General features: G+C 44.0%; 1 long non-coding RNA gene across 1 annotated transcript; it reads left to right on the top strand.

Moving 5' to 3' along the window:
- The first annotated feature begins 1805 nt into the window (after nt 1-1805).
- LOC145793158 (uncharacterized) lies at nt 1806-27418 on the top strand. The gene is made up of 5 exons (XR_014333801.1): nt 1806-2008; nt 2149-2204; nt 15049-15105; nt 26987-27067; nt 27184-27418. It is a non-coding gene; the product is annotated as an uncharacterized LOC145793158 (long non-coding RNA).

Genomic DNA, 27418 nt, shown 5'->3' with positions numbered 1-27418 from the left:
TAAAAGGCAAGTATAAGTGATAGCGCAATCGCACAAACGAGCTAGCTATTAGCCCGGACATTGGATGTGCGACATTACTCGGTAGCTCAGTCACTCAAGCGGACTAGATATTAGCCCGGTCGAGCGGCTTTACATTCTTTTAGCTCGGTTCCCACCTAAGTTTCACAAACTTGCAACTTGCTCAGTTTTGGTATTTCTTGGGATCAAATGAAGACTTGGAGCCTGGTCTGTCCCAAATCCTTGCGTGTTCATCACAGAAAATGATGAACAGTTGAGGGAGAAGGGGCAGAGGTGGTTTTTGGGGGCTATATCCTAATTTAACTTCATTCGAAGTCCTAAAACTTACTGCCACCGTGCCCTAAACTCAACTATGACAATCATAGGCCTAGCTATACAATGAAAACATGAATAACAAATGAAGAGCAATGGAGGGTTGAGGACTTACAGGCTAGGGTACAGATGGTGGCTCGAAGCGGTGGGATGGGGCCTCCAACGACGGCGAAAGTATAGAATGGGCTCGCGAGTATACTCTGATCTCAATAGTATTGGTGAGGGTGAGAGCTATAGTTCGCAGGGTGATTTTGATGATGAAGATGAACAGAACATGAAGGGAAATAGAAGAAAAGACGACGGGTATAAGAAGGGAAGAGAAGCGCCAAAATTTGAATGTGAAGGGGCAGTGGGAGGCGGCTAGGTTGGTTTCTCGAGGCCAATGAATGGACGACACGTATCTGTAATGAGAGCGGCTTCAGTACTAAAAAGACAGGTTAGAAAGTCGAGGTGCCGACCGAGCAAGTCAAGAGACTGGGCGTGGGACTTAGCGCGGTGAATGTCTTGCCGTATAAGGCCACCGAGCAAATCAAGAGACCAGGCGTGGGACTTATCGCGGTGAACGTCTTGCGGTGTAAGGCCGGGCTGAGGAATGACCCTGGTCGGAGCATGTAATCCCAGTCACGCTAGCGCGGACGGAATTAAAAGGCAATTGAGAGGGAGATTTCTTAATTTGGTTCTGGACCGTGGTAATGACTGGGCTAAAATTGGGCCGAGCATGTTCTGGGCCGAGCTGGGCTGCGCCAGTCCAGGGGGAGTTCGCTCGGTTAGAGTCTAGGTTCGAGTTGGCCGGGATAACTTCTCTTCCAGCCCAATTCGCGTTGTTTTGCTCGTTGAGATCGGTGTGTAAGATCCTCCACAGATCAGCCCAACCGAGCAAGAGCACGGCTTACGTTGTTTGCATGTTTAGATCGGCATACAAGATCCTCTACAGACCAGCCCAACTGAACAAGAGCTCGATCATAACGGAGGGCTACTAAGCTTGGTTGTAACGGAGCTCGGCTAGGAGCATTACATATCTCGGAAGTAATACGGTCATAGGAAGATGGGGTAGCACCGCCGGGCTGTCTGTTCGCGCCAACGTTGTTTGCAGTTTGGTTAGGTGGTGTTTAGCTGTATTTGCGCTGACACGTGGGGAAGTGGGATATAAGAGCAGGTCCACGCATCAAATGGCGAATGGACGCAGAGGTAAGTGGAGAAAGTATATAAACGTGACTACGCCCCCCATGCGGGAGATAGAACATCTTCTGTAAGAAAAACACTAACACATTGTCCTCTCTTTCTTCTCTCTCTCTCTTTCTCTGTGGGAGCAGACTTGACCGTCGGAGGGGTTTTCCGGCGAGGCATCGCTGGGTAGCTCACCTTCATTGTGTTCGCAGGTCGATTGAAGGAAGGCGCAGCTTGGGCGCGAGGAGTACGGGTGGTATCGGATATTTGTTTCCCGTACAAGCTTCAATTGACTTTTATCTTTTAGAATCGACCGATCTCTGTACTAAACCCAACCAGACTGAATTGATCGATCGATCCATCTTTGTACTGAACCTAACGTGACCTTCACCTTTCAGAATTGATCGACCTCATACCAGACTCCTCTTGCCCTAACTTGTCAACTCTGTTCTCTCCTCCTTTTGCCCTAACTTGTCATGATCGATCTCATTTTCATGACTCCAATCCTAAGGTAAATCAATGATTTTCAGACACAATTTTTTGAGATTTTCTATCATTTTTTTTAGCTTCACACAAACACACACTCATATATATGCACATATTCTGAGATCTTCAATCATTTATTCTTCGTCTTCTTCAAATTTTTTGCAGATATATATAAGTTTGAGTGAATCGATTTGGTTTCTAACAGAGATCATAGCAATTTGGTGTGTTTTCAATCTCTCTCTCTCTCTCTCTCTCTCTCTCTCTCTACACACACAAAACATATATACATGTACATATCTGTCTATATATATATATATATATACTCCTTTGTATTCATCTGTATTCATTCAAATTGCTTTTGATAGTTGCTTGTTTAATACTCATTTGACAATAAAAAACATAAAAATAAAAACCTGTGGGCTTGTTGGCCTATCATATTGTAGTCAATCATAGTCTTATGTAGTTTTTTTAAATTTTTATGAATGTTTTTTACTTGTTAGACTCTAGATTCATTCCACAATGTTTATAATGTTTCTTATGACAATTCCAATTCAGTAATTAAAAAGAATCTTTGTCTTGATTGATTCAGAATGATTTGCTTTGATTAGACAAACCATAAATCATAAACTGTATGGAAGATTATACAAATTGTGTGGGTGAAAATCTGACCACACTGCCTGCTTAGTGATCAACTGGAGAGCACAGACAGAATAGATGGCTTCAACAACCTGTAACAGAAAGAAAAGGCTCCGGCGGTGGTTCTTCCACCCGGGGGCACTCTGACGATCAAGTCAGTATATCTCTCAAAGATAATCAAGTGCTAAACTTAATACTCAAAACATAAATTGCATACCTTAGACCCACGGGGGTGCCTCTCTTTTATAATATATTCAATCCAAGTCCTACTAGAAGTATGACTTCTATGAACTCCAATTCAGTGCTTACTTTGGACTCCTTAAGAGATAAAGATAAACTCCCTAAGAGCTTTATCCTTATCTTGGTTAAGTCCCCTCTTCGTCATAGGACTCTTGTCCCTTATTCGCTTATCTCAGATTCCGATATCTTCGGAGATAACCTCGGCAACTCCGAGATTATCTCGGCCTAACTACGACACGTGACACCTCGGCTGACACGTCGGCGTCACCATGCCACGTGTTGGTATTCAGAAAATATATCCCCACAACTGCCCCCTAGGTTTTATTACCTCGGCATTCTGAGGTGATGGAACCTATACCGATATTTTTACATTTCTTTTCTGAGTAATGGCTCAAAAACTGTTTAGCCGAGATAATCCACTTCCAGCCGATGTGTTCTCTTTGGAGAACAAGGTTTCGAACGTACTCTCCCACGCGCATGAGCTGTCATGCACTTCTAACCGTTCCCTTCAAATGCTTTATTTTTATTGGCCCGTTCCTGCGACGCGCCTTAAGGCTGTCTTTTCATCCGTCTGTGTCGTCTGACGTATCCGGCGCTCCAGGCGTAATAAATGCCCTATTTTTGCCGCCGTTTCAAGTTTTTGACAAAACTTTTCTTTGCCTCTTTCTTTCTTCACTTTTTCATTCTGATTTCTTGCTCTTTCTCTCTCCGAAAGCTCTTTTTTCTTCGAATCTGCCATTGCTTCAATCTCTCTTCTGAAACTGTCTTTAATCTTCTATTCTTGCGAAGCTTTCTTTGCTGTCACAACCGATTTCTGATCTCGGCGAATATTGCCCCGGCTTCATTTGTTCTGGTAAGATTCTGTTCCTTTCACTCTTAGTTCTCTTTATGTGCTTTCGTCTGCCTGTTGTCATTATTGCTTTTGTTCAAAGCCTTGGATTTGTTTGTATCTTGAATCGTGGCTACATCTTGAACACTTGCACTTTTTCACCACTTTTCTTGCCACTGTTCTTGATTTTTTCACTTCTGTATTTCTTTCGTTTCTGAGAACAATACCTCTGCTCTTTGATTCTGAAGCGTCATCGTTTTCTGTTTTTCGTATCTGTCCCAGATCTGTGCCTTCGATCTTGATCTTTATAGTTCTTAGGCTTGGGATTTGTGTGTAGAACCTTTAAGTTTTAGGGAAAACTGAAACAAGCCTTATTAGTCCTTTCCTAGGCCTTTGTCGAGGTTTTTGCAATCCTTTTAAAACGCCCATCTCCTGAAACACATTCCTCTTTGTTTAGGCCGACGTAATGGGTATGTGGAGGCATAGGGTAAATACCCCAACAAAACTCGAATACTTTCGGCAGGAGTTTTCCATCCCATCCGATGTTCACCTCAGACTAGCTGGGGATGACGATTCCATTATGCCCACAGATCATACGATGCCCTTTCCTATAGTAGCTTTCACTGAATGTGGACTTCGGCTTCCACTTAATCCCCTGTTTCGTGAAGTTCTTTATTTCTACAAGCTGAACCCCATGCAACTTACCATCAACTCCTACAGGGTGATTAACGGTATTATAGCTTTAGCTAGGCAGGAGAATCTTAGGATCACCCTGGCCGACCTTCAGTACTGTTATACAATGTGCACCCTCAACTTGAAGGAAAGGGGCTTTGTTTATTACCTTAAGCCGAGGTCTACCGAGTTCAAAATTGTAGCCGACCTCCCAGACTCCAACAAGGGGGCTGGGGATGACTTTGTTATCGCTTCGGGAAATTGGGAATTTGGCCCAGACGAAGATGTCCATCTCTACCCTCTTCCTCGATCAGTTAAAGAGGGCAAGGGTAAGAGCCCAGTGCCAACACTTAGTTGTTTTTATTTAAGTCTTTACAATTTTGTCTGTTTCTAAAGTCTGTTTGCTTGTCCTGCAGATCTTCATCAACCACCAAAGAACTTCCGTCAATCCTTTTTCCCTGGAAAAGACTTAAAGAAGCTTCTTGGTCTTCCTATCCACAAGCGCAAGGCTCCCTTGTTGCTGAACTTCATTCCGACATATAAATCCACTTTACCCGACGTCCCAAAAAGGAAGAAAAAGAGTCTTTCTCCACCTACTGCCACAACTGTAACCGCGTCTTCATCCCGAACAGATCAAGGATCCACCTCTGATCCAGCCGATCTTCCATCCGCTTCGGCCCCCTACTTAATACCAATTCCAGAACGTAAATGTCGACGAAGACTTGTAAAGACTGTCGAGATGGTTCGTCCAAGGCCTGTCGTTCAAGATCTTCTTGTCGACCTTCCAACCGACGCTGATGCTGTACCAACGCATGCGATGCCCCCACCAAAGCCGAAGAGAGTAAAAAAGGCTCAGCCCAAGGCCAAGGCTACTGACACCAAGGTTGAGGATGCTTTGCCTATTTCTCAGCTGGCAGCAAGCAAAAAATCAACCTCTGCTTCCACCAAGAGGTCTGCTGAGGCCCAACCCTCAGGGTCTACACAATCAAAAAAGCCGAGGTCATCGTCTGCGACGACCTCGGCGTCCAAGAAGCCCGACGTTCCATGGGCCCCTGAACTAACTCTGGAAGATAGGCCTATTATGGCTAGTGAAAGTGCCGACGATATTAACGTTGGTGTCGCCCTCAGCACTGCTCTTCTCCTTCCGAAGGATTTGGAACGAAATGCTGAGCTCAGTGAGTATGAGAATTACGCTCTCATGCTCCAACACTCCGTTCAAGTAAGTGTTCCTGTTTGCACTTGTGATTTTTCCTTCTGTTTCTTACTGAGAATATTTTCTAACACTTCTATTTTTCTTCAGGCCATTCAGCACGCCCATTCATTTTCAATGCAATCTTTTGAAAATCGGCAAAGATTGGTTGATATGAAGAGGGAAGCATCTTCCATGAAGAAGGAGATCAAATCTCTTGAATCAAAGATGAAAAAACTGGAGGACCAGGCCGAGGCTGCGACTAAGGCCCAGCAGATGGCTGAAGAGAAAGTGGAGTCTGCTGAGGCTATCCGAAAAGTAGCTGAAGCTGAGAAGAAGGAGGCCGAAGCGAAAAAGGCCCAGGCTGAGTAGGAGTTCCAGCAGGCTTTGGCCACCAAGGAGGCCGAAGTCAAAGAGGCTGATGAAAAGGCCTATGCTCAGGGTATGGCCGACGTCACAGAGGATTATAAACTTCAAGTCAGGCAGGCATGCAACAGGGGATTTTCCCTTGGTTGGATGTCCCTGATAAAAAAACTTGATATCCCTGTTGACTCGCCCTTTCGTAATGCCGATGCCATTCCTTTACCATTTCCTCCTCCAAGTCAGGTTGAAGACGAATCAGAGACTGAGGCTGATGCCGAGGATGAGGATGAAGGGAAAAATGATGATGAGGCCTTAGTGAGGAAACCCAAGGATGCTGCTGAAGCCAAGTCCCCTCCTTCTGCTGAGCAAGTCATGGATTTAACCTTGGATGATGAGGGTGATGAGGTTGAGGAGGCACCCAAGGAAATTGCCATCGGGCAACTATCGTCCGACCTTCTTTTGGCTGAAAGAAATCTGGACAATACGCTGGCTGAGATTGATGCTGAGATTGAAGCAGAAAAGGTTGCCGAGGAGGTTCCGCCAGAATCATCCGAGGTCCCAGTCCCTGCAGCTGCTAATACTGAAGAGTCTTGATTTAAAATGTCTTTTGTACTTTTTCTTTCTTTTTCTGCACTTTGTACTTTGTACTCTCTTTTAATTTCTGGACAATGCAAAACTCCTTCTTATGGCCGACGTAGCTTTTTCAATATGTAACTGTAACTGTTCTTTCTATAGATGTTTTTAGTCTTGTGATGTTCTGTTGATTGCTTCTGCATAGTTCTATACTTAGAAATTTTTGCATGCTTTTTCATTTTGCTTCCTTTGTGCAATCTTCTCGGGGTTACATACCTCGGGTATAACTACAAAACTTTTATTTCGGCAAGATACTGACCTGCAAACCTTTCATAAATTTTAACAGATATAAAACATATACTACTTAATGTAAACTTTGCAAACTTCTTCTCAAGTTTCAACAAGTATTAAACAGTGATCTCGGTCTAACCTACTTGTAAATTGCTACAAATTTTAACAAGTGTTAAGCATCTTCCTTAGGGTTAAGCAACCCATATATTGCTATGAGAACTTAAGCAACAACCGCGGCTTAACTTCAACTTGTAAATTGCTACAAATTTCAACAAGTGAAGATAAGGAATCAGCTTAATTCCAACTTGTAAATTGCTACAAATTTCAACAAGTGAATTAAGGAATAATCTCGGCTTAACTTCAACTTGTAAATTGCTACAAATTTCAACAAGCGAAGATAAGGAATCAGCTTAATTCCAACTTGTAAATTGCTACAAATTTCAACAAGTGAATTAAGGAATAATCTCGGCTTAACTTCAACTTGTAAATTGCTACAAATTTTAACAAGTGAAGATAAGGAATCAGTTTAATTCCAACTTATAAATTGCTACAAATTTCAACAAGTGAATTAAGGAATAATCTCGGCTTAACTTCAACTTGTAAATTGCTACAAATTTCAACAAGCGAAGATAATGTATCAGCTTAATTCCAACTTGTAAATTGCTACAAATTTCAACAAGTGAATTAAGGAATAATCTTGGCTTAACTTCAACTTGTAAATTGCTACAAATTTTAACAAGTGAAGATAAGGAATCAGTTTAATTCCAACTTGTAAATTGCTACAAATTTCAACAAGTGAATTAAGGAATAATCTCGGCTTTTTCCTTGCCCCCAATGTGAACCTGAGTTTGACTTGGGTTCACATTAATTATGTCTTCAATAAACATCAATGCATAACTTTATCAATCATATGTGTTGAAAGAATTCTGAAAAGACTTTATTGATGATATCGGCCAAAAAATGATGCACATCTAATGATAGAAAAATTTTAAATTACAAGTATTCCAAGGTCTGGACAATGCTTTGCCCTCATTGTCCTCAAGCCGATAAGCTCCATTGCCTAATACTGAAGTAATTCTGTAGGGTCCTTCCCAGTTTGGGCCAAGCTTGCCTTCCCTGGGATCTTTCTTGTTCCTGACGACTTTTCTCAGGACTAGGTCGCCGACTTGAAAATCTCTTGGATTGACCTTCTTGTTGTAAGCTCTGGCAAGCTGTTGCTAGTATATTGCAAGCTGAATTGCAGCTTTCTCTCTTCGTTCTTCCAACAAATCCAGATCTCGGGCTAAGAGTACGTCATTGGTGCCATTCTCTACTCCCTAGGTTCTGATCCCTGGGATGCCGATCTCCAATGGGATGACTGCTTCTGTCCCATAAGCCATGGTAAAGGGGGATTCTCCTGTTGATCTTCTCGGCGTAGTCCGATATGCCCAAAGTACGTTGGGCAACTCGTCTACCCACTTTCCTTTTGCTGCCTGCAGCCTCTTCTTTATTCCATCCAGAATTACTTTGTTGGATGCCTCTGTTTGCCCATTGCTTTGAGGAAAACTTGGTGTTGAGAAATAATTCTTGATTTTGAATTTTGCACAAAAGTTCTTGATGAGTTTGCTGTCAAACTGTGTTCCGTTGTCGGCAACTATTGCTCTTGGAATCCCAAATCTGGTGATAATGTTTCTCCATATAAAATTCTTGACGTCCACATCTCGGATTTTGGCAAGAGGTTCTGCCTCTATCCATTTTGTAAAGTAGTCTGTTGCTACCAGGAATTATTTTCTCTGCCCAGTTGCCTGGGGAAGTTGTCTAACCAGATCCATGCCCCATTGGGCAAACGGCCAAGGGCTGGATACTGGGTTCAGGTCAGCAGCTGGCTGATGTATCAAAGGTGCAAACCTTTGGCACTGTTCGCACTTCTTCACATAGGCTTCGACATCCTTTTGCATGTAGGGCCACCAATACCCCTGGGTAATGGCTCTGTGGGCTAATGATCTGCCCCCAGCATGGCTTCCACAAATTCCTTCATGAATTTCGTAAAGAAAATCTTCAACCTGCAAAGGGTGTACGCACCTTAAAAGCGGCCCAGTGAAGGACCTCCTGTAGAGATGGCCTTCTGCTGTTAGACTGAATCTGGCCGACTTCAGTCTGATTTTATGTGCTTCCTTATGGTTTTCTGGCAGCTTCCCCTCTTTTAGGAATGCAATGATTGCATCCATCCAGCTTGGTCCCAAGTCCACGCACATTGCTTCTTGTTCGGTGCTCTGTTTATCTATGCTCGGGGCCGACATGTAGTCGATCATAATTGTCCTTGTTTTTCCAGTTTGAATTGAACTGGCCAGGTTAGCCAATGCGTCGGTGTGGGTGTTGTCAACTCGACTAACTTGGAGTAATCTGTAGTTCTGAAATAGGGCTGCCAATCTGATGACTTCTTTTGCATATGCCGACATTCTTTTGTCCCTGGCTGCAAATTCTCCTGTTGACTGGTTAACAATGAGTTGTGAATCACAAAAAACAATTACCTCATCTGCTTCTGCTGCTGCTGCCAGCTTTAGCCCTGCAATTAATGCTTCATATTCTGCCTCATTGTTTGAGGCTTTGAACCCCAAACGGATGGACTGTTCTACTATTTCTCCATCTGGAGATATCAGCAGTACTCCTGCCCCTGCTCCCTGGCGGTTTGAACTTCCATCGACGAATAGTCTGAATGAATCGCCGATGTAGATGCTGCAGGGTTTGAGCTTCTCCTTCTCTTGCTTTTTTGTCTTTGGCTGGGATTCTTTTTGCTTGTTGGGACAATGCTCATCTTGGCTCGACGGTGCCTGATGTGCGATGGTTTCAGGTGTGAGTTCTGCGACGAAGTCGGCCAAAACTTGACCCTTTATTGCTGTTCTCGGCTTGAACTCCAGGTCAAACTGGCCCAGGGTTACAGCCCATCTTGCTATCCTTCCTGTTAAGTCTCCTTGTTGCAACAAGGATTTCAGTGGGTGCTCTGTTAGGACCATAATCTTGTGTGCCTGAAAGTAATGGTTCAACTTCTTTGAAGCCATTAATAAGGCCAGCATTAATTTTTCCAGTGGTAGGTATCTTGTTTCTGCGTCGGCCAAAGTTTTACTTACATAATAAACAGCCTTTTGCTCCCCTTTTTCCTCTCGGACTAGCACTGCACTGATTGCGTGTTTTGAGACTGCTAAGTACAAAAACAGTTCCTCCCCTGGTACTGGGTTAGAAAGAACCGGAGTTGTGGTCAAGTACTTTTTTAGGTCGGTTAAGGCGGCTTCACATTCTTCTGTCCATAGGAAGTCTGTGGCTTTTTTCACCAGGTTGAAGAAGGGTCTGCACTTATCTGAGCTTCTGCTGATGAATCTGTTTAGGGCTACGGCCCTTCCAGTAAGCATTTGAACTTGCTTTGCCGATGTCGGGCTCTGTAGTTCCAGGATGGCCTTGATTTGGTCTGGGCTGGCCTCAATGCCCTTTCTTGTTACCAGATACCCCAAAAATTTACCTGATCCAACTCCAAAGGCGCACTTCGAGGCGTTGAGTCGGAGCTGATATCTTTTGAGTATGTCGAAGACCTCTTTTAGGTCGGCAAGATGACCCTTTGATTCCTTGGTCTTCACGACCATGTCGTCGATGTAGACTTCTACTGTTTTGCCAATCAGGTGCTTAAACATCTTTGTCACTAACCTCTGATAGGTTGCTCCTGCGTTTTTCAACCCAAAAGGCATTACCTTGTAACAGTACAGGCCTTTAGGGGTGATGAACGCGGTCTTCTCCTCGTCTGGAGGGTACATGGCAATCTGGTGGTACCCTCTGTATGCATCGAGAAAACTCATCATTTCTTGTCCTGAAGTAGCATCTACCAGTTGGTCGATCTTGGGTAGAAGAAAGCTGTCTTTGGGGCAGGCTTTGTTGCGGCTGGTAAAGTCTACACAAACCTTCTATTTGCCATTCTTCTTTTTTACTACTACTGTGTTGGACAGCCATGTTGGGTACTGAACTTCTCGGATGGCCCTGGCCTCCAGGAGTCTGTCTATCTCTTCTTCTACAGCTTCAACGTGCATCAACGTCGGTCTTCTGGCTCGTTGAATCCCAGGTTTTGCCGACCTGTCGACATTCAGTCTGTGGCAAGTGACCTCGGGGTCAATGCCAGGCATTTCATAAGGTGTCCAGGCGAACACCTCTATGTTTGTCCTCAAAAAATCTTCCAGTTCTCTTTCTTCTTCTTTAGCTAAGCCTGAGTTGAGAAGAAAGAAGCACTCTTCGTCGCCCTCTTGGACGAAAACTTTTTTTAGTGCCTCTTCGCTCTTTTCGGCTGGTTCTTTCTCGACGTCTTCTAGGACCTGCATGTCCTCATTTTCAACTTCTGCTTTCCTTGGCTCTCGTATACTACAGGTGGACTTCATTGCTGTCATGGAGCAATTTTTTGCTTGCAGTTGATCTCCTCTGACTTCTTCAATCCCATGCTCTGTTGGGAACCGTAGTAGTTGATGCAACGTTGAGGGAACTGCCCCCATTGCATGCAACCACGACCTTCCCAAGATGATGTTGTATGGTGAGGGTGTGTCAATTACCAGAAATTCCGTCTTGATCTTCTTAGTACCGGCTTGTACTTCCAAGCTTGTTGCGCCCAGTGGCCACGTCGGCGTTCCATTAAAGCCGACCATTGGGCCGCTGGATTGTTCTAAGTCATCAGGGTGAAGGCCCAGCTCCTTGTAACATCTGACATACATGATGTCACAAGAGCTGCCTTGATCTATTAGGATGCGTTTCACTTGGCACTCCCCAACCTGGAGGGATACTACCAAGGCATCATTATGCGGATGTTGGACCAATTCCAGGTCGGCTTCAGTAAAGGCTATTATCGGCCCTTGGCATTCTTCTGGCCGATGTCTCTTCTCCCCGACTTGGTAGACATGCTGTAAATGTCTTACCCTCTGGGTCTCCCCTTTGACTTCGTTTTCGTTGACCCTTGAGTGGATCACATTAACCACCCTCGGTCCTCCTGCTTGTGGTAGCTGTGCTGGGGGAGGCGGCGCTGCTGGTGCTTGAGGCAACCTTGCCTGTTCTTCCCTTGTGCTGGCTTCATCGACCAGGTCCCTCAGAAGGCCTTGTCTCACCAGGTCCTCCAAGTGTGCTTTCAAGGCTCTGCAACCTTGAGTTGGGTGCCCTTCTTCATTGTGGTAGGCACATCGTCTACCAATGTTCCTTCACATGAATTCCCCTGGTGCTCTTGCCGGAGCCCTGAAATAAGGTTGGTTTCGAATTTGATCTAGGACTTTATGGATTGGGATTCGGAATACCGTCGTTACCGCCTGTTTACTTCTCAACTCTGTTTCTTGTTTGGTCGGCCCATTGTTGCCTCGGCCTCGCTTCGGCGAGCCGTTTCCCTTTTCTTGCTTTACCTCTTTGTTTCCCGATGTATCTTCTTCGGCTCTGACGTATTTCTCAATTCTTGCCATGAGTTCTTCCATGCTTTTTGGCAATGTTTTTGCCAAAGACTTCCGTAGCGGGCAGTCATCTTTCAGGCCGTTCTTGAAAGACACAACCGCTACCTCTTGGTTGTATTCGGGTATTCGGTTGAACACCTCGTAGTACCTCTTCGCATAGGCCCTAAGGCCTTCTTCCTTGGTGATTCTTAGAGCCATCAAAGCATCAACCCTTAAGGGTTGCAGCTTGTTGGTCACGAACCTGGCCACAAACATCTCGGCCAGGCCTTCCCATGTCTTTACGCTTCCCTTTGGTAATTTATGGAACCAATCAGATGCAATTTCCCCAAAGGATGTGGGGAATACTTTGCAGAGCAACGGCTCGTTCCCGCTATATAACGCCATTGAATTCAGGTATAGTCCAACATGAAAGTTTGGATCTGACTTACCATCATAAATTTGAAACCTCGGCATACTGAATCTCTTTGGTGGTTCGAATTTGTCCAGTTCCACCGAGAAGGCTGTCTTCGGCTTTACTGGGGAATTTACCTTGGCTTCAACATTCTGCTGCCTCCTTCTGAGGTAGTCCCTCAGGTCTTCTTTGCTCCTCCCTAGAGCTCGGCTGTCTTTGGATTTTAGTCTTTTTGGTACACTGCTTTCGGCCTCGTGGTGGGCCCACTTGGATCTTTCTCCACGGGTTGTGTCAAAGCAGAGTACTTGCCCTTGAACATGCCGATGTTCTTTGGGCTCTGGATTCTTCATGTGGTGCGTCCTTCGGGACTCTTTTTGCCTCGGCTCTTCTCGTCCGACTTCCCTGGAAGGCCGGTGAGAATGCCTTCCGCTCCTGGTATGCTGAGGGACCTCGGGGATTGTTTTTCTTCCGCCCTTCTGGGTGTTGGTTGCTGGTTTCGGCGTATCTTGCAGCGGATATGGGGGTTGCATAACATTATTCTGCATCATGAAGTTGACGACTGACTGAAGGTCTGCCAACTTGTTCGCCAATTCTTTTACTTCCTCATCCCTCCGTAGGCACCTGTCCCTCCATACCTGGAGGTTATATTCATTGTAGTACTTTCCTTGGTCTGTCCTTTTTGACGTGTCGCCCTCCTGGATGACGTCTTTCTCTCTGTGACCCTGGTCACGGGCTTCTGTATTGTGGTTGTCTCCTTCAATGTCAAGGTCAATTGGTCTGTCACTCCCGGCGGGAGCGTCATCCCCAATTTTTTCCTGCTGTCCGTTACTGGCCATCTATTCTTCCTTTGTTCCCACAGACGGCGCCAAATTGTGTGGGTGAAAATATGACCACACTGCCTGCTTAGTGATCAACTGGAGAGCACAGGCAGAATAGATGGCTTCAGCAACCTGTAACAGAAAGAAAAGGCTCCGGCGGTGGTTCTTTCACCCGGGGGCACTTCGACGATCAAGTCAGTATATCTCTCAAAGATAATCAAGTGCTAAACTTAATACTCAAAACATAAATTGCATACCTTAGACCCACGGGGGTGCCTCTCTTTTATAATATATTCAATCCAAGTCCTACTAGAAGTATGACTTCTATGAACTCCAATTCAGTGCTTACTTTGGACTCCTTAAGAGATAAAGATAAACTCCCTAAGAGCTTTATCCTTATCTTGGTTAAGTCCCCTCTTCGTCATAGGACTCTTGTCCCTTATTCGCTTATCTCGGATTCCGATATCTTCGGAGATAACCTCGGCAACTCCGAGATTATCTCGGCCTAACTACGACACGTGGCACCTCGGCTGACACGTCGGTGTCACCATGCCACGTGTTGGTATTTAGAAAATATATCCCCACACAAATAAAAAACAAATTTTATTGGTTATGGCTTGTTGGGAAATTTTTATTTTATTGAGAGTGTCTTCTTCATCTATATATCTATATCTATATCTCTCTATTTATATGTATAACACAATTTTCTAAAGCTAAAGACGGTTGATTGAATGTTTGTTTTGTGACTCGAGATTTTTATGGTTTTGGCACCATTAAATGATGTAAGTTTTTTTTTTTACAAAATATCAATTTTTCAAACAACCAGCTGAAGGAAAATAGTTATTGTGTCAGCCTAGCAGTGTGGTGGTTTGAAAGTAGTCTTGATGGCATTCTAGTGGAAGTTGTAGTGTGATAGTGATGGTATCAATGATGATAGAACTAGAAATCTTATTGAAACTACAATTGGACAAGATTAACCTATAGCAGTGCATCCTGAATGAAAGTAAGTTTGGATTCACATGTTTATTTTGCAAAATGTTAGATGTTTTATTAGACTTATTATTAAAGTAAGGGCCTATGAATCTGCGTTGTATTTACACACATATCTGTGATTATATACTAGTTTGATCACTTTTCGGGGGTCCATTCATATGATTTGAAATGTTTAGTGGGAATTTAGACTTTGTTAGGTGGTGGCACTTAACATTATTCTGTTATATGGAGATAATGATGGTTTAATTTTGTTATTGTTTATTATGCCATTGTATAACTGCTCTCTGTTTTGAGAATCTTTTTACATGATTGCACACCACTATTTTGGAGTTATTTTAGCATCTATCAAGAACTCATGTTTGATTGCCTTCTAGAGATAAATATTTGTTACATATGTCTAAGACTCAAGTATTTTAGTTTTGGCTTATACAGTCTACTATGTGATGTGCTTTATCATATCTTGATTGTTGGCTTACCTCATGATATTTCTTGCCATTTATCTTATATTCTAATTGAATGGAAATCAAATAGAGTTATATTGCACTTGTATCCTATCATTTTTTTCTATTGTGTATTTAGTCTCCTTGTCTGGTATCAATGTATGATTGACATTTTGTTGTTACGGTTTCTAGGTTTGAATGGAGAGCTTCAAAACGTAATGATTCTGTTACTATCCAAAATTTCACAAGGTTTGTGCATTTGTCATTCATTTTTAACATTCAGTTTGTTTCTTTTTTTTTGTTGATGTGGTACTGTGTGGGTGAAAATCTGACCACACTGCCTGCTTAGTGATCAACTGGAGAGCACAGGCAGAATAGATGGCTTTAGCAACCTGAAACAGAAAGAAAAGGCTCCGGCGGTGGTTCTTCCACCCGAGGGCACTTCGACGATCAAGTCAGTATATCTCTCAAAGATAATCAAGTGCAAAACTTAATACTCAAAACATAAATTGCATACCTTAGACCCACGGGGGTGCCTCTCTTTTATAATATACTCAATCCAAGTCCTACTAGAAGTATGACTTTTATGAACTCCAATTTAGTGCTTTCTTTGGACTCTTTAAGAGATAAAGATAAACTCCCTAAGAGCTTTATCCTTATCTTTGTTAAGTCCTCTCTTCGTCTTAGGACTCTTGTCCATTATTCGTTTATCTCGGATTCCGATATCTTCGGAGTTAACCTCGGCCTCGCCGAGATCATCTCGGCGTCACGACCAGGACACGTGGCACCTCGGCTGACAAGTCGGTGTCACCATGCCACGTGTTGGTATTCAGAAAATATATCCCCACAACTGCCCCCTAGGTTCTATTACCTCGGCATTCTGAGGTGATGGAACCTATACCGATATTTCGATATTCCTTTTCTGAGTAATGGCTTAAAAACTGTTAAGCCGAGATTAATCCACTTCCAGCCGACGTGTTCTCTTCGGAGAACAAGGTTTCGAACGTACTTTCCCACGCGCATGAGCTGTCATGCATATCTAACCGTTACTTTCACGTGTTTTGTTTTCATTGGAGCGTGTCTGTGACGCGCCTTAAGGCTGTCTTTTCATTCGTCTGCGCCGTCTGACGTATCCGGTGCTCCAGGCGCAATAAATGCCCTGTTTTGCCGCCATTTTAAGTTTTTGACAAAAACTTTTCTTTGTCCCTTTCTTTTTTCATTCTGATTTTTTGCTCCTTCTTTCTCCGAAAGCCCTTTTTTCTTCGAATCTGCCATTGCTTCAATCTTTCTTCTGCAACTGTCTTCCATTTTTGCGAAGCTTTCTCTGCCGTCACAACCGATTTCTGAGCTTGGCGACTATTGCCCCGGCTTCATTTGTTCTGGTAAGATTATTCCCTTTCATTCTTAATTCTCTTTATGTGCTTTTACCATTACTGCTTTGTTGCTCGATTTCTCCTATATTTTGAACATTTGCACTGTTTCAACATTTTTCTTGCCATAATTCTTGACCTTTATCCCTTTGTATTATTCGTGTTTCTGATAGTCCATCTTTGTTCTTGAATCTAAAACTTCGTCTTTGTTTTCTCTTTTTTGTATCTGTCCCAGATCTGTGCCTTCGATCTTGATCTTTATAGTTCTTAGGTTTGGGATTTGTGCGTAGAACCTTCAAATTTTAGGAAAAACCGAAACAAGCCTTATCAGTCCTTTCCTAGGCCTTTGGCGAGGTTTTTGCAATCCTTCTAAAACGCCCATCTTCTGAAACACACTCCTTTTTGTTTAGACCGACGTAATGGGTATGTGGAGGCATAGGGTAAACACCCCAACAAAACTCGAATACTTTAGGCAGGAATTCTCTATCCCAGCCGATGTTCACCTTAAGCTAGCTGGGGATAATGATACCATTATGCCCACAGACCATACGATGCCCTTTCCTATAGTAGCTTTCACCGAATGTGGACTTCGGCTTCCACTTGATCCCTTGTTTCGCGAAGTTCTTCATTTCTACAGGCTGAACCCCATGCAACTTACTATCAACTCCTACAGAGTGATTAACGGTATTATAGCTTTAGCTAGGCAGGAAAATCTAAGGATCACCCTGGCCGACCTTCAGTACTGTTACACAATGTGCCCCCTTAACCTGAAAGATAGGGGCTTCGTTTATTACCTTAAGCCGAGGTCTACTGAGTTTAAGATTGTAGCCAACCTCCCAGACTCCAACAAGGGGGCTGGGGATGACTTTCTTATTGCTTCGGGAAATTGGGAATTTGGCCCAGATGAAGATGTCCACCTCTACCCTCTTCCTCGAACAATTACAGAGGGCAAGGGTAAGAGCCCAGTGCCAATGCTTAGTTGTTTTTATTTAAGTCTTTAAAATTTGTCTGTTTCTAATGTCTGTTTGCTTGTCCTGCAGATCTTCATCAACCACCAAAGAACTTCCGTCAATCCTTCTTCCCTGGTTAAGATTTAAAGAAGCTTCTTGGTCTTCCAATCTATAAGCGTAAGGCTCCCCTGTTGCTGAACTTCATTCCAACATATAAATCCACTTTACCCGACGTCCCGAGAAGGAAGAAAAAGAGTCATTCCCCTCCTACTGCTACAACTGTAACTGCGTCTTCATCCCGAACAGATCAAGGATCCACCTCTGACCCAGCCGATCTTCCATCCACTTCGGCCCCCTACTTAATACCTATTCCAGAACGTAAACGTCGACGAAGACTTGTAAAGACTGCCGAGATGGTCCGTCCAAGGCCTGTCGTTCAAGATCTTCTTGCCGACCTTCCAACCGACGCTGATGTTGAACCATCGCATGCGATGCTCCCACCAAAGCCAAAGAGAGTAAAAAAAGGCTCAGCCCAAGCCCAAGGCTACTGACGCCGAGGTTGAGGATGCTTTGCCTATCTCCCAGCTGGCAGAAAGCAAAAAATCAACCTCTGCTTCCACCAAGAGGTCTGCTAGAACCCAACCCTCGGGGTCCACACAATCAAAGAGGCCAAGGTCATCGTCTGCGACGACGTCGGCATCCAAGAAGCCCGACGTTCCATGGACCCCTGATCTAACCCTGGAGGATAGGCCTATTATGGCTAGTGAAAGTGCCGACGATATTAACGTTGGTGCCGCCCTCAGCACTGCTCTTCTCCTTCCGAATGATTTGGAGCGAAATGCTAAGCTTAGCGAGTATGAGAATTACGCTCTCATGCTCCAACACTCCGTTCAAGTAAGTGTTCCTGTTTGCACTTGCAATTTTTCCTTCTGTTTCCTACTGAGAATATTTTCTAACACTTCTGTTTTTCCTTAGGCCATTCAGCATGCCCATTCATTTTCAATGCAATCTTTTGAAAACCGTCAAAGATTGGTTGATATGAAGAGGGAAGCATCTTCCATGAAGAAGGAGATCAAATCTCTTGAATCAAGGATGAAAAAATTGGAAGATCAGGCCGAGGCGGCTACTAAGGCCCAAACTTTAGCTCTTGAGAAGGCCGAATCTGCTGAGGCCGTTAAAAAAGTTGCTGAGGCCGAGAAAAGAGAGGCTGAGGCTAAGAAGGCCCAAGCGGAGAAAGAACTTCAGCAAGCTCTGGCCACCAAAGAGGCCGAAGTCAAAGAGGCCGACGAAAAAGCCTATGCCCAGGGTATGGCCGACGTTGCAGAGGATTATAAACTTCAAGTCAGGCAGGCATGCAACAGGGGATTTTCTCTTGGTTGGATGTCCCTGATAAAGAAGCTTGATCTTCCTGCTGACTCGTCATTGCGCCAGGCCGACGCTATTCCTTTACCATTTCCTCCACCTCCACCTGAAGGCGAATCAGAGTCTGAGGCTGATGCCGAGGATGAAGATAAGCAGATCAATGAAGAAGCCTTGGTGAGAAAACCCAAGGATGCCGTCGAAGCCAAGTCCCTTCCTCCACCTGAGCAAGTTACGGACTTAACCTTGGATGAGGAGGGTGATGAGGTTGAGGAGGCAGCCAAGGAAATTGTTGTTGAGCAGCTATCGTCCGATCTTCTCTTGGTAGAAAGAAGTGTTGAGAAAACATTAGCAGAGATTGATGCCGAGATACAAGCGGAAAAAGTGGCCGAGGAGGTTCTTCCAGAATCGTCCGAGGTCCCAATCCCTACAGCTGCTAGTACTGAGGAGTCTTGATAACGTCTTTTGTACTTTTTTCTTTTTTTTTTGCACTTTGTACTTTGTACTTTCTTTTAATTTCTAGACAATGTAAAACTCCTTTTTATGGCCGACGTAGCCTTTTCAATATGTAACTGCAACTGTTCTTTTTACAGATGTTTTTAATCTTGTGATGTTCTGTTGATTGCTTCTGTCATGGTTCTATATTTAGAAATTTTCCTTTGTGCAATCTTCTCGGGGTTACATACCTCGGGTATAACTGTAAAACTTTTACTTCGGCAAGATACTGACCTGCAAACCTTGCATAAATTTTAACAAGTATAAAACATATACAACTCAATGTAAACTTTGCAGGCTTCTTCTCAAGTTTCAACAAGTATTAAACAGGGACTTCTGTCTGACTTACTTGTAAATTGCTACAAATTTCAACAAGTGTTAACAAATACTGTAAGCTTTTCTAAGTGTTAAATAAATTTCAACAAGTGTTTAAACAATATACTTAGCCTTTACTTCAACTTGTAAGTTTCTGTATACCTCGGCTGGTGACCATATGTCGGCATAACATAAACTTGTAAATTGCTACAAATTTCAACAAGTGTTAAGCATCTTCCTTAGGGTTTAAACAACCCACATATTGCTATGAGAACTTAAGCAATAACCTCGACTTAACTTCAACTTGTAAATTGCTACAAATTTCAACAAGTGAAGATAAGGAATCAGCTTAATTCCAACTTGTAAATTGCTACAAATTTCAACAAGTGAATTAAGGAATAATCTCGGCTTAAATTCAACTTGTAAATTGTTACAAATTTCAACAAGTGAAGATAAGGAATCAGCTTAATTCCAACTTGTAAATTGCTACAAATTTCAACAAGTGAATAAAGGAATAATCTCGGCTTAACTTCAACTTGTAAATTGCTACAAATTTCAACAAGTGAATTAAGGAATAATCTCGGCTTAACTTCAACTTGTAAATTGCTACAAATTTCAACAAGTGAAGATAAGGAATCAGCTTAATTCCAACTTCTAAATTGCTACAAATTTCAACAAGTGAATTAAGGAATAATCTCGGCTTAACTTTAACTTGTAAATTGCCACAAATTTCAACAAGTGAAGATAAGGAATCAGCTTAATTCCAACTTGTAAATTGCTATAAATTTCAACAAGTGAATTAAGGAATAATCTCGGCTTAACTTCAACTTGTAAATTGCTACAAATTTCAACAAGTGAAGATAAGGAATAATCTCTACCTTTTCTTTGCTCCCAATGTGAACCTGAGTTTGACTTGGGTTCACATTAATTATGTCTTCAATAAACATCAATGCATAACTTTCTCAATCATATGTGTTGAAAGAATTCTGAAAAGACTGTATTGATGATATCGGCCAAAATATGATGTACATCTAATGATAGAAAAATTTCAAATTACAAGTATTCCAAGGTCTGGGCAATGCTTTGCCCTCATTGTCCTCAAGCCGATAAGCCCCATTGCCTAATACTGAAGTAATTCTGTAGGGTCCTTCCCAGTTTGGGCCAATCTTGCCTTCCCTGGGATCCTTCTTGTTCCCGACGACTTTTCTCAGGACTAGGTCGCCGACTTGAAAATCTCTTGGATTGACCTTCTTGTTGTAAGCTCTGGCAAGTTGTTGCTGGTATATTGCAAGCTGAATTGCAGCTTTCTCTCTTCGTTCTTCCAACAAATCTAGATCTCGGGCTAAGAGTACGTCATTGGTGCCATTCTCTACTCCCTAGGTTCTGATCCCTGGGATGCCGATCTCCAATGGGATGACTGCTTCTGTGCCATAAGCCATGGTAAAGGGGGATTCTCCTGTCGATCTTCTCGGCGTAGTCCGATATGCCCAAAGTACGTTGGGCAACTCGTCTACCCACTTTCCTTTTGCTGCCTGTAGCCTCTTCTTTATTCCATCCAGTATTACTTTGTTGGATGCCTCTGCTTGCCCATTGCTTTGAGGAAAACTTGGTGTTGAGAAATAATTCTTGATTTTGAATTTTGCACAAAAGTTCTTGATGAGTTTGCTGTCAAACTATGTTCCGTTGTCGGCAATTATTGCTCTTGGAATCCCAAATCTGGTGATAATGTTTCTCCATATAAAATTCTTGACGTCCACATCTCGAATTTTGGCAAGAGGTTCTGCCTCTATCCATTTTGTAAAGTAGTCTGTTGCTACTAGCAAGTATTTTCTCTGTCCAGTTGCCTGGGGAAGTTGTCCAACCAGATCCATGCCCTATTGGGCAAACGGCCAAGGGTTGGATACTGGGTTCAGGTCAGCAGCTGGCTGATGTATCAAAGGTGCAAACCTTTGGCATTGTTCACACTTCTTCACATAGGCTTCGGCATCCTTTTGCATGTAGGGCCACCAATACCCCTGGGTAATGGCCCTGTAGGCTAATGATCTGCCCCCAGCATGGCTTCCACAAATTCCTTCATGAATTTCATAAAGAAAATCTTCAACCTGCAAAGGGTGTACGCACCTTAAAAGCGGCCCAGTGAAGGACCTTCTGTAGAGATGGTCTTCTGCTGTTAGACTGAATCTGGCCGACTTCAGTCTGATTTTATGTGCTTCCTTATGGTTTTCTGGCAGCTTCCCCTCTTTTAGGAATGCAATGATTGCATCCATCCAGCTTGGTCCCAAGTCTACGCACATTGCTTCTTGTTCGGTGCTCTGTTTATCTATGCTCGGGGCCGACATGTAGTCGATCATAATTGTCCTTGTTCTTCCAGTTTGAATTGAACTGGCCAGGTTAGCCAATGCGTCGGCGTAGGTGTTGTCATCTCGGCTAACTTGGAGTAATCTGCAGTTCTGAAATAGGGCTGCCAGTCTGATGACTTCCTTTGCATATGCCGACATTCTTTCGTCTCTGGCTGCAAATTCTCCTGTTGACTGGTTAACAATGAGTTGTGAATCACAAAAAACAATTACCTCGTCTGCTTCTGCTGCTGCTGCCAGTTTTAGCCCTGCAATTAATGCTTCGTATTCTGCTTCATTGTTGGAGGCTTTGAACCCCAAACGGATGGACTGTTCTACTATTTCTCCATCTGGAGATATCAGCAGTACTCCTTCCCTTGCTCCTTGGCGATTTGAACTTCCATCGACGAATAGTCTGAATGAATCGCCGATGTAGATGCTGCAGGGTCTGAGCTTCTGTTTCTCTTGCTTTTTTGTCTTTGGCTGGGATTCTTTTTGCTTGTTGGGACAATGCTCATCTTAGCTCGACGGAGCTTGATGCGCGATGGCTTCAGGTGTGAGTTCTGCGATGAAATCGGCCAAAACTTGGCCCTTTATTGCTGGTCTCGGCCTAAACTCCAGGTCAAACTGGCCCAGGGTTACTGCCCATTTTGCTATCCTTCCTGTTAAGTCTCCTTGTTGCAACAAGGACTTCAGTGGGTGCTCTGTTAGGACCACAATCTTGTGTGCCTGAAAGTAATGGCTCAATTTCTTTGAAGCCATTACTAAGGCCAGCATTAATTTTTCCAGTGGTAGGTATCTTGTTTCTGCGTCGGCCAAAGTTTTACTTACATAATAAACAGCCTTTTGTTCTCCTTTTTCCTCTCGGATTAGCACTGCACTGACTGCGTGTTCTGAGACTGCTAAGTACAAAAACAGTTCCTCCCCTGGTACTGGGTTGGAAAGAACCGGAGTTGTGGTCAAGTACTTTTTTAGGTCGGTTAAGGCGGCTTCACATTCTTCTGTCCATAGGAAGTCCGTGGCTTTTTTTACCAGGTTGAAGAAAGGTCGGCACTTATCTGAGCTTCTGCTGATGAATCTGTTTAGGGCTACGGCCCTTCCAGTAAGCACTTGAACTTGCTTTGCCGATGTCGGACTCTGTAAGTCCAGGATGGTCTTGATTTGGTCTGGGCTGGCCTCAATGCCCTTTCTTGTCACTAGATATCCTAAAAATTTACCTGATCCAACTCCAAAGGCGCACTTTGAGGCGTTGAGTCGGAGCCGATATCTTTTGAGTATGTCAAAGACCTCTTTTAGGTCGGCAAGATGACCCTTTGATTCCTTGGTCTTCACGACCATGTCGTCGATGTAGACTTCTACTGTTTTGCCAATCAAGTGCTTAAACATCTTTGTTACTAACCTCTGATAGGTTGCTCCTGCGTTTTTCAACCCAAAAGGCATTACCTTGTAACAGTACAGGCCTTTAGGGGTGATGAACACGGTCTTCTCCTCGTCTGGAGGGTACATGGCAATCTGGTGGTACCCTCTGTACGCATCCAAAAAACTCATCCTTTCATGTCCTGAAGTAGCGTCTACCAGTTGGTCGATTTTGGGCAGAGGAAAGCTGTCTTTGGGGCAAGCTTTGTTGAGGCTGGTAAAGTCTACACAAACCCTCCACTTGCCATTCTTCTTTTTTACTACTACTGTGTTAGACAGCCATGTTGGGTACTGGACTTCTCGGATGGCCCTAGCCTCCAGGAGTCTGTTTACCTCTTCTTCTACTGCTTCGACGTGCATCAACGTCGGTCTTCTAGCTCGTTGAATCACAGGTTTTGCCGATCTGTCGACATTCAGTTTGTGGCAAGTGACCTCGGGGTCAATGCCTGGCATTTCATAAGGTGTCCAGGCGAACACCTCTATGTTTGCCTTTAAAAAATCTTCCAGTTCTTTCTCTTCTTCTCTAGCTAAGCCTGAGCCGAGAAGAAAGAAAAGCTCTTCGTCGTCCTCTTGGACAAAAACTTTTTTTAGTGCCTCTTCGCTCTTTTCGGCTGGTTCCTTCCCGACGTCTTCTAGGACCTCCATCTGCTTTCCTTGGCTCCCGTATACTACAGGTGGATTTCATTGCTGTCATGGAGCAATTTTTTGTTTGCAGTTGATCCCCTCTGACTTCTTCAATCCCATGCTCTGTTGGGAACCGCAGTAGTTGATGCAACGTTGAGGGAACTGCCCCCATTGCGTGCAACCACGGCCTTCCCAAGATGATGTTGTATGGTGAGGGCGTGTCAATTACCAGAAATTCCGTCTGGATCTTCTTAGTGCCGGCTTGTACCTCCAAGCTTGTTGCGCCCAGTGGCCATGTCGGCGTTCCATTAAAGCCGACCATCGGGCCGCTGGATTGTTCTAAGTCATCAGGGTGAAGGCCCAGCTCCTTGTAACATCTGACATACATGATGTCACAGGAGCTGCCTTGATCTATTAGGATGCGTTTCACTTGGCACTCCCCAACTTGGAGGGATACTACCAAGGCATCATTATGCGGATGTTGGACCAATTCCAGGTCGGCTTCAGTAAAGGCTATCATCGGCCCTTGGCATTCTTCTGGCCGATGTTTCTTCTCCCCGACTTGGTAGATATGCTGTAAATGTCTTACCCTCTGGGTCTCTCCTCTGACTTCGCTTTCGTTAACCCTTGAGTGGATCACATTAACTACCCTCGGTCCTCCTGCTTGTGGTAGTTGTGCTAGGGGAGGCGGTGCTGCTGGTGCTTGAGGCAACCTTGCCTGTTCTTCCCTTGTCCTAGCCTCATCGACCAGGTCCCTCAGAAGGCCTTGTCTTACTAGGTCCTCCAAGTGTGCTTTCAAGGCTCTGCAACCTTGAGTTGGGTGCCCTTCTTCATTGTGGTAGGCACAACGTCTACCAACGTTCCTTTCCATGAATTCCCCTGGTGCTCTTGCCGGATCCCTGAAATAAGGTTGATTTGGAATCTGATCTAAGACTTTATGGATTGAGATCCGGAATACCGTCGTTATCGCCTGTTTATTTCTCAACTCTGTTTCTTGTTTGGTCGGCCCATTGTTGCCTCGGCTTCGCTTCGGCTCTAGCATACTTCTCAATTCTTGCCATGAGTTCTTCCATGCTTTTTGGCAATGTTTTTGCCAAAGACTTCCGTAGCGGGCAGTCATCTTTCAGGCCGTTCTTGAAAGACACGACCGCTACCTCTTGGTTGCATTCGGGTATTCGGTTGAACACCTCGTAGTACCTCTTCGCATAGGCCCTAAGGCTTTCTTCCTTGGTGATTCTTAGAGCCATTAAAGCATCAACCCTCAGGGGTTGCAGCTTGTTGGTCACGAACCTGGCCACAAACATCTCGGCCAGGCCTTCCCATGTCTTTATGCTTCCCTTTGGTAATTTATAGAACCAATCAGATGCAATTTCCCCAAAGGATGAGGGGAATACTTTGCAGAGCAATGGCTCGTTCCCGCTATATAACGCCATTGAATTCAGGTATAGTCCAACATGAAAGTTTGGGTCTAACTTACCATCATAAATTTGAAACCTCGACATATTGAATCTCTTTGGTGGTTCGAATTTGTCCAGTTCCACCGAGAAGGCTGTCTTCGGTTTTACTGGGGAGTTTACCTCGGCTTCAACATTCTGCTGCCTCCTTTTTAGGTAGTCCCTCAGGTCTTCTTTACTCCTCCCTGGAGCTCGGCTGTCTATGGATTTTAGTCTTTTTGGTACGCTGCTTTCGGCCTCATAGTGGGTCCGTTTGGATCTTTCTCCATGGGTTGTGTCAAAGCAGAGTGCTTGCCTTTGAACATGCCGATGTTCTTTGGGCTCTGGATTCTTCATGTGGTGCGTCCTTCGGGACTCCTCTTGCCTCGGCTCTTCTCGTCCGACTTCCCTGGAAGGCCGGTGAGAATGCCTTCCGCTCCTGGTATGCTGAGGGACGTCGGGGATTGTTTTTCTTCCGCCCTTCTGGGCGTTGGTTGCTGGCATCGGCGTATCTTGCAGCGGGTATGGTGGCTGCATAACATTATTCTGCATCATGAAGTTGACGACTGACTGAAGGTCTGCCAACTTGTTTGCCAATTCTTTGACTTCCTCATCCCTCCGTAGGCATCTATCCCTCCATACCTGGAGGTTATCTTCATTGTAGTACTTTCCTTGGTCTGTCCTTTTTGACGTGTCGCCTTCCTGGATGACGTCTTTCTCTCTGTGACCCTGGTCACGGGCTTCTGTATTGTGGTTATCTCCTTCAATGTCAAGGTTAATTGGTCTGCCACTCCCAGCGGGAGCGTCATCCCCAATATTTTCCTGCTCTCCGTTACTGGCCATCTATTCTTCCTTCGTTTCCACAAACGGCGCCAAATTGTGTGGGTGAAAATCTGACCACACTGCCTGCTTAGTGATCAACTGGAGAGCACAGGCAGAATAGATGGCTTTAGCAACCTGAAACAGAAAGAAAAGGCTCCGGCGGTGGTTCTTCCACCCGGGGGCACTCCGACGATCAAGTCAGTATATCTCTCAAAGATAATCAAGTGCAAAACTTAATACTCAAAACATAAATTGCATACCTTAGACCCACGGGAGTGCCTCTCTTTTATAATATACTCAATCCAAGTCCTACTAGAAGTATGACTTCTATGAACTCCAATTTAGTGCTTTCTTTGGACTCTTTAAGAGATAAAGATAAACTCCCTAAGAGTTTTATCCTTATCTTGGTTAAGTCCCTTCTTCGTCTTAGGACTCTTGTCCATTATTCGTTTATCTCGGATTCCGATATCTTCGGAGTTAACCTCGGCCTCGCCGAGATCATCTCGGCGTCACGACCAGGACACGTGGCACCTCGGCTGACACGTCGGTGTCACCATGCCACGTGTTGATATTCAGAAAATATATGCCCACAGGTACTGTTGTCGTATTGTGCATCTCTTGCTCATGCTCTGACTTCTAATCTTGCTCTACACTTTGCTATTCCTTTGCTCATAATGGTCATAATTTCAATTATTATTTTGGATGTGTGATTAGTGTGTCATCCTCAGGAAGCTAACCTCCATGATTTTTAATTTTCTTGGACTACGCATTTACCTCAGTTGATATCATCCTTGCCATATGGTCGGGTAGGTTCTTAAAATGTATTCCTTGGCTGGGTTTTGAAGGACCATAAACGTCATTATTGCCTTGATATTAGCTGATTTAGTATGCAATTAGTGTCATGTCTTCTATGTTGATAGAGTTTAGTTTGATCATCATTTGACTCTGTTTCTCCTTTTTATTAATCTATTTAAGCAATAAATTGTTGTCTGTTCTCTTTCTTGCGACAGGCAAGTCCTCTCCGAGGGACGTAAACTAAAACCTATAACGCATGCATTCGTTGTGCCCGCTCATAGGGAATTAGCCACCTGGTATGTACTGAAAACTTGTTTCCAATAAATGAATCTTATTTTTGGCTAAAGGAGAGCCTTTCTAGTTCAGGTTATTAAAATGTATTCCTTGGCTAAATCGATCGATCTCTGTATAGGACTCCGTTTGATCACCTGATGTGCGACATCGAGGGCAACCACCTCAGCCATTTGTGTTTGAGTGAACAAATGGGTTTGCTAGCATTTGAATTGATGGGAAGTTTAAGCTTATACATTTCAATACTCAGCCGTTCTAACCTCTCTGTTCACCTTAATAAATTTTAGGCTTCATTTGATTTAGGAAAGTGCATCTCTCTCTCTCTCTCTCTCTATATATATATATATATATATGTA

The sequence above is a fragment of the Camellia sinensis genome, chromosome 6 (assembly GCF_055761805.1).
Source record: "Camellia sinensis isolate YWXY chromosome 6, ASM5576180v1, whole genome shotgun sequence".
NCBI classification, from domain to species: domain Eukaryota; kingdom Viridiplantae; phylum Streptophyta; class Magnoliopsida; order Ericales; family Theaceae; genus Camellia; species Camellia sinensis.
This window is presented reverse-complemented; position numbering and strand designations above follow the sequence as displayed.